We start from the raw sequence: 7,973 nt of genomic DNA, 5'->3' as shown, positions 1-7,973 counted from the left end.
GCCACCACCAAAGCCATGGCGTGTCTCGAAATGAAAAGCAGGTGGGAAATGAGCTTAACTAAGTGAAAGCTACAGCTCAGCCACACTCAAGTCATTAAAAAACGGGGGCAGATCTTGCCCTGAAAATCAATTTTTATGGCCAAGTCTTTTATGCACATAAAGGCACATGTGCAAGGTGTTTTCTGTCTGCAGGCTCTGATTATTTAAAGCAGAAATTCAATGCCCATCGCCCTCCCCAGCTCCAGATTGTCCCCTGTCGCTGGTTATCCTGGGGAGCTGAAGAGCAGAGATGGGATCCTCCAAAGCCTGTCCTTCAGGTGGGATTTTCATCCCCTCTCACCCCTCAACCCCCAGCTCAATTCCTGCCTTTCCCAAAACCTCTGCTCCCCACAAAGCCACTGCTGCCCCTGGGAACTAAAAATCAACTGATGGATTAGAAGTTTCACTTCTAATCAAATCCCCAAATCCCACCTCACTTTATTCCTGTTCAAACTATCCATGGGCTTTCTCTAACCATTGTTATTTGTACAGAAATCACACCTTAAAAATAATATCCTCTGTTTTGTCCTCTTCTGCTGGTTTTGATTCATTTCTTTCTGTGGTAAGAATCAATTTCTTTGTATAGACATAAATGTGTGAAATGTACATTACTCAGCACTGAAACTCTACCAGTTTATCTCCCAAACTCCTTTCCCTTTCTGAGAGAGTGAATCAAATATCTTTGAGTAATAAAATGGTCATTTCAGATGGTTAAAGTGTCCAAAGCACTGCTGGAAGGACACAAAACAGCACAAGTCATGCTCAGCTTCAGGAGACCAGGAGAGCTGAGAGAAGGCACTGAATTAAAAAATTTCAAAATCATTGAAATTAGTTTCAAGTACATCTAGATTCAGGAAAAAATAATTTAAAATTTAATAATTATTCTATTATTAAATTAATAATTTAAAAAAACATTTACCACACTTGTGAATAAATAATACCCAGCTGTGACTGCATTTCTAGCTGAAAAGTTACCCCAGCATGGTTTTCTCCCTTCCCCCAGCCCCTGCACAGCTGGGCAGAGTTCTGCAAACGCTGTCTGGCAGGACAGTTCCTTCCTTTCCTCCTTTCCCACGCTCCAGAGCTGGTTCCGATTTCAGCTCCCACTGACAGGCTTTGGAATGAGGGGAAAAACCTCAGGGATGGCCTGGCCATCCTTAAATCCCATTCCAGTGAAAGTGAATTTCATTCCAGTGAATTTCATTCCAGTGAATTTCATTCCAGTGAATTTCATTCCAGTGAAAGTGCACGGAGCAAAAGCGCCCTGGAAGAACACGGTGGGCACCAGCACAGTGTCAATTCCTGAAAACAGAAATGTAAAACTTTGGTCACTGAGAACTTTTTGAGGGTCCAGTGATTTTTTTCCAAGGAAATTATTCAAGTTTCTTCCTTGGAATATCCTGGTAAATGAGGCCGAATTTTAAGGGTAAATAATTTGATAGAGTGCAGCAGTTCTCGAGATTCTTGAGGACAAATTACAGCTCGATTACATGAGCACAAAACTGATAAATAACTTGGGCAGTTCACCCATCAAAGTTCCTGAGAAGCCCAAAACTGAGCCCAGGATCTGAGGTTCCTCCTTGAAAAACGCCCCATTATGAACGAATCAATAATCTCAACACCACAAGCTCCTAAGTCTATTTCTAATAGTTCAAACTGTGTAATGTAAATAGGTCATTATTTAAATATAGTTCTCTGTTTCCACCTTTTCCTTTCCTCTTTGCCTTCCCAGAAATATTTAAGTCTCTCCAACTTCCTCTCCCTCCACTTCTGCAGGGAAGCAGTGCTGGGGTGGGAGGTTTGTCTCTGGAAAACAGATTACAATTAAGTGTTGGATCTGTGGCCTTGAAAGGTGCCCTCAGCTGAGTTTTTAATTTGGGCTTTTCAAGATTGATCAGCACACGTGTAATTTAAAAGCAGTTTGAAGCAGCAAGGTAGGGAGTTTGACTTCAAATTAATGAGCTTTTGACATCTGCAAACAAAATGGTAACGTGAACCTATTTAAACTCAGCCCTGTGTTTAACAGGGAAAGCATCTATCATTTTAACCTGGTTACACAAAGGCTTTTCTGCTGCCATCTGAAAGCTGTTCCACCACAATCCTGCTCTCAGCAGCAATTTGCAAACTTTGTTGTATCAGATTAGTAGAAAGACAGGCTGCAGATCAATTAATATCATTGAATAATTAAATGTTATAAGTGACATTCTGCAGCATGATTGAAGACATTCATGAAAGCCAAATTTAAATTAACCAGACTCAGTCCCTGAGACATTTAAACCCACAGAACACGAGGTAAAAACATTATTTATGGCTTGTTTAAATCAGGATTTTACTGCTCAGGCCCAGCAATCCACAGCATATTCCAGCAGAAACCAAGACTAGGAACGCAAAGGAAAATAAATCCTCCAAGGACAAGCAGCAAAAACTCCAAGATTAAAGGACAAAAGACAATCGAGATGGAATTTACCAAAAGAAACAGGGTGAGGGAAGGGTTAGGAATGAAAACTGTTCTGAAGCTGAGGAATTACAGCTCTTAGTAAAGAAATATTTACAGATCCTTTATCAAATATCCTGCAGACCAGAGGGTCTGTAAGCAGGAATTTTCATCGTTGGCTTCAAGCTGCGATCACACTTTTGTTTACCAGACTTAGATTTTCTTTTGGATGGAAAAAGTCCATGAAAAGAACCAAGGGGGGTAAGAAATTAGGGGCACAAATGGCAAGATAGAAGCAGGCATGGTGTGAACCTCATGGCCCCTCCTTTGGCAATTCAGACAGGACTGCAGCACCTGTGGGGTTCAGCATCACAGACAGGGAAATATCAAAAAAAAACCCCAAATTCAAACACTCCGTCCTCATCCCAACCCACATCCATGGGAAAGGGGGTTTGGAACCATCGAGTTCCCAGTTCACCCCAGCCTGCCCCAACCAAAACTGCTCTGCTGCTCTTCAAGGGGCACCAGGATGATCCACAGCAGCTCCAGCTCCTCCAGAAGTTATTCCAGGTGGAAGAGATCGATTTTGGTGGAAGGGAAGACAACTCAAAGCCCAGAGCAATCAAAGGAACACCCAAGCAGCAGAAAAGCTGGAACTGATTGAGCTCAGGAGAGTGAGATCTTGCCATGGATGTGCAGTTGGGTATTTCATTCTAAAATATTTTCTCCAGAGCAACAAAACTTTCAAGTGGGAGGTTTATCCTCCAGCTGCCCTGATTATTGTGTCCTGATCTTTCAGGAGTGACAGGAGTAACACACTTTTCACTTCTTCCCTTGTGAACCTGTGCTTTGCTGTCTCTTTACAATTCATTGTCCTACTGAAGCAAAGCCTTTCCGAGTCCTGGTTCTTCCCAGTGCTTCGTGCTGCTGCATCCCTGTTTGTGTTTGTTATCCCTGTTTGTGTGTTATCTTCAGGGAACAGCTGTTCTTGGCACAGCTTCTTCCAGCTGCTGGGGCATCCTCACACTCCTGTGGGAAACAGCTGCCTCTTCCCAACACAGAAATCCCAAAATTGTCACTTCTCTTGCTGTTTTTTTTTTTTAGTTTATGTCTTATCTCAACTCAGCCTGACTTACAGTTTTGTTTTTTGGTTTTACCTGCTCAGATCTCTCATTCTTACCAAAAAAAATTATTGTTGTACATTTGAAAAAGGGAATCTCAGGTAAGACAAGCTTGCAGGACTGAGCACTTTTTCTTTTTTACAGAGGGGATAAAAGTGATAGAAAACCCTGGGAGTGAGTTGTTGTACATTTCCCAGCGAACAATCCACCATCACTGCAAGCCACAAACTAATCCAGCAAATTTCTTCCCAGTTTTATTTCTCCCCTCAGCCAGGAAACACCTTTGAACACAGACAGATCTCTGTGAGCAGATTTTACTTTGCCATTTCAGCAGTGAGTCAGTGCCAGCAGCCAAAGGGAAAAGGGCATTTTTGGGGCAGGGGATGTCACTGGTGAAGAATCCTCTGCAGGAAACAGGGAGGATTTGGCCAGACAGAAGGATATCAGGGATGGAATTATTATTATACCTGCAGCAAGTCAGCTGAACGTGCCTTAAAAACACAGTCCATGATGTGAATAACTCAGAATTAAATCCTGTACAAACACTTCAACAAAATGCTGCTGCTGAGCTCCTCCTAATTGCTGTCTTATCAGGATCTCATTTCAGCTCTGGCTTATACAAGTATTAAATGTATTTGTACAACAAACCTGAAGGGATATTGACATTTCAGCAAGAAGTTTGGAATAAATAAAGGCAGGTTTTTTTTCACTATGAACACTTGGAACCTTTGGGATTGTATAATTCAGATCAGACAGGGCAAAAGCAATTAACAAGTAACACCAGGATGAAAGCCTGTGCAGAAAGGCACAATGAATAAAAAATACAAGATCAGAGTTAAAAAAGATGCAGGAATCCTGCACAGAGCATTCAGCCCAAATTCTGCTGCATCACATCACAAATCAGCTCAAGCAGCACCCGAATCATTCCCTGAGCCAGCTCTGAGCCCATAAAACCAGAGTCACATCCAGGGGAGCCATAAATGCTCCACCAAGACCACGCAATTCCAAACTCCTTAATAATTCATGGATCCAATTCACACCACTTTCCATGCCGGGCACAGAACGATATTGCAGCTTACAGAGGGATTCTGCTGCCATTAATATTGCAGCAGGAGATCAATAATGAAATGCCCATCAAGGAGCAGAGAGCTGCTCACTGCGGACAAGCAAGGAGCATCCCTCAGGCCTGGCTGCTCCTCTGCTGCTTCCCAAGCTGCAGGGGTGCTGCAAAACTGCAGCCTCCTGGAAAAAGTGCAGCCTCCCTGGGAGTGCTGGATGAGGAGCAAGTGATAGAGTTGGAGTCTGATTCACCAAACCCATCCCATTGTGCTGTTCCCACCACGCTGCTTGTAAAGGAAATACGGTCCCTTCCTGCCAGCCCCCCTGGAATAAGGATGGAATTGCAGCTTCTACCCAGAACATCTGTTTTCAACCTCTTCTCCTGAGAAATTTTCATTGTATGTCTAGATGCAGAATAATTCACTTAAAATTCCCATGTAAAGGCAGGTTTTTTCCACCAAAACATCCCCATCATTCATTGCTGATGGCCTTCGAGTGCTCTGACACCACCCACGGGATCTCCACCTGCTGCTAAGCCCTGCCATAAATCCATGCTGAGGGATATTTCAGAAACAGAGACTGAAACACGGCATCACAATCACAAAATGCCAACATCACTCCCAGGAGGGACCAACACAATCCTCAGGTTTTCTCTATGATTGAACCATTTTTCTGCAGAAGCTCCCACTCCTCCAGCAAGCAGGGTGGGCTCTGTGTGCTCCCAGCAGCACGACAAACAATCCTTATTCCTTGGGATCTCCCTGCTTTTCCTCCTCCACAGCATCCCATGCTTGGCCTTCTTATTTTTATTTTCCACTGCAGCTGACCTGCTCCAAAACCTTGCACAAATGTACTGGCATCACCAATAATGAAGAACAGAAACACTCTGCTGATAACAAGAGCTGGAGAGGGGTTTTGGATAAGGACATGGAGTGCCAGGACAAGGGGGAATGGCTTTAAACTGAAGGAGGGGATATTTAGATGGGTTATTGGGAAGGAATTCCTGGCTGTGAGGGTGGGCAGGTCCTGGGACAGGTGCCCAGAGAAGCTGTGGCTGCCCCTGGATCCCTTTGGATCCCCTGGCAGTGCCCAAAGCCAGGCTGGAGCAGCCTGGGATAGTGGAAGATGTCCCTGCCATGGCAGGGATGGGCTTTGAGGTCTCTTCCAAGCCAAACCCTTCTGTGTTTCTGTACCACGTGGATCTGACTCTCAGAAAACACCAAGGACATCTGTGACAGGGCAGAATTGCGCTGACTTCCTCCAGCTCTATTTCACTTGGCAGTTTGTCAACTCCTGTCCAGTCATTTTTCTTCACAAAACCTCTTAAACGAGTGAGAAAAAGGTCACCAAGTACAGGAACAGAGCTCTGCTGGAGCACACTGAAACCAGCTCAGTTAATAACACAGCTCTGCAGCTCTGGTCCTGACACCAACAGCTCCAGAAACCAAACAGACTCCAAAATCCTCCTCCACTGCTGTCACCTCCCAGCTGGGAAGGTGCAGGAGTTCACTCTGTGCAAGGCAAGGAGCAGCTCTGCCCTCTGTCCCAGCTCCATGGGAACCTGCTGAGTTCCCTGAGTGGGGCAGGAAGGTTTTGCACAGATATTGAACCTGCTGAGTCCCCCAGCAATCCTTTCCCAGCTTCCCATCATCACACGGTGCATTCCTGGCACCACCCAGGAGCTGGGAATGCCCTGGAGGGTGAGGGAAGAAGACAGAAAATTCAGGGATTTAAGTCAGCCCTTACTCAGAGATGAAAAACCTTGACTGGGTTTGTTAAGAGATAAATAACCATAAACATGTGAGGTAGAAAGCAAGGAAAAAAACAAGATATAAACTAGGACCAAAATGTGCTAAAATTCCCCACTTAGCACTCGAGGAGAAATTCCTGCAGCCCAAACAGCCCCAGCACCCTGCTTTAGGTACATGGAGATGTCTGGGTTTATTAAAGGTGTCAGCAAAGCAGGAATTGGGTTTTGCTCTGTGCTTGGGAGAATCCCTGCATTTCAGGAACGCAGAGCACGGCAGTCACAGCACAGCAATCCCTTTCTTTGGGAACGCAGCAAAGCAATCACTACGCCCACACCATTGGGTTTCTCACATTATTTTCTTTCCCTTCTTCTCGCACATTTCTGAGCTCGCTCCACACATTTCAACTCCTTCCGGCACTTGACAAAACAAATGTTTTCAGCTGAATTCCCTGGGCTCGGCTGATCCATCACCCCCCAGGGGGTGTTTGCATCCACACCGGCTCATCCTGGGCACCTCAACCTGTTCCATTCCCTTTTCTGCCCAGAGCCACCACCCCAAGCACAAAGCAGACACAGATTTCCCCAGGATCTCCCGTTACCCCCACCAAGATTCCTCTCAAAGCCCAAATTCCACCTGATCAAGAGCAAGACCAAGCCAGTCCCCCCAAACCACCTAAAACTTCCCGCTCCAAGGCTTAACTGGTTTCATTTATCCCCCAGCAAAGCCAAGTGGGGGATCACGTCCCTCCAGGATGAGGAAAGCACATTTTATGCAGAATTAAATCTCTTCTAAACTACACCCAGCTTCCAGCTGAACGTCATCGGTTTTTATCAGAAAACTTATTTTATTTATTTACTTACCAGCCCCAAGCATGCACAGAAGGTACAACTGTCATGCACTTAAAAAAATACTTTTTTTTCGATTCTCCGCATCTTTATTTCTGCTTCCCACGGATTGTACCATCTCAGGGGGAAAAATAAATCTCAAAAAAAAGAAAAAGCTCGATAAGCGCTGTCTTTTCTTTTAACTCTGCAGTGTCTACCCCATCCAAATCAGACACAGCTGAACACACACCAAATCTCTTCATGCTATGGAAATAAGCCACATGGAGAGGAACCTCACTGAAAAATTGGGAAAAAAACGCAGGAGACAGCCTTTCACAATTAGACAACACTGTTTCATCCCACAGCAAACACCCAGTAACCCTTTCCACAAAGCCGCGAGTAAAAGAAAAATAAAATCCCGTAATGGGAGGCAGTGAAAAGCCACGTGAAAGCCAACTAATAAATGGAAATAGAGGGAGTTTGAACAACACCAGCCTTGACCGTGGCAGACCAGAGGAGTTCGTCCGCAGCCGCCGGTCCCGCTCTCTTCAGGAGGAGCTGGATGGGAACCGACGGCAGAAAATCGCTTTTAAAGGCGCAGCCCGGGCGCCAGCCGCATCCCGGGAGCGGGGCAGAGCCGGGGGAGCACAGCTGGGAGGGATGCAAGGGCATGTCCAGGGATGCTGAGGATACCCAGGGATGTGCAGGGATACCCAGGGATGTGCAGGGATACCCAGGGATGTGC

This window comes from Parus major, chromosome 6 (genome assembly GCF_001522545.3).
Source record: "Parus major isolate Abel chromosome 6, Parus_major1.1, whole genome shotgun sequence".
Classification (NCBI taxonomy): Eukaryota; Metazoa; Chordata; class Aves; order Passeriformes; family Paridae; genus Parus; species Parus major.
Note: the sequence above shows the minus strand (reverse complement) of the source record.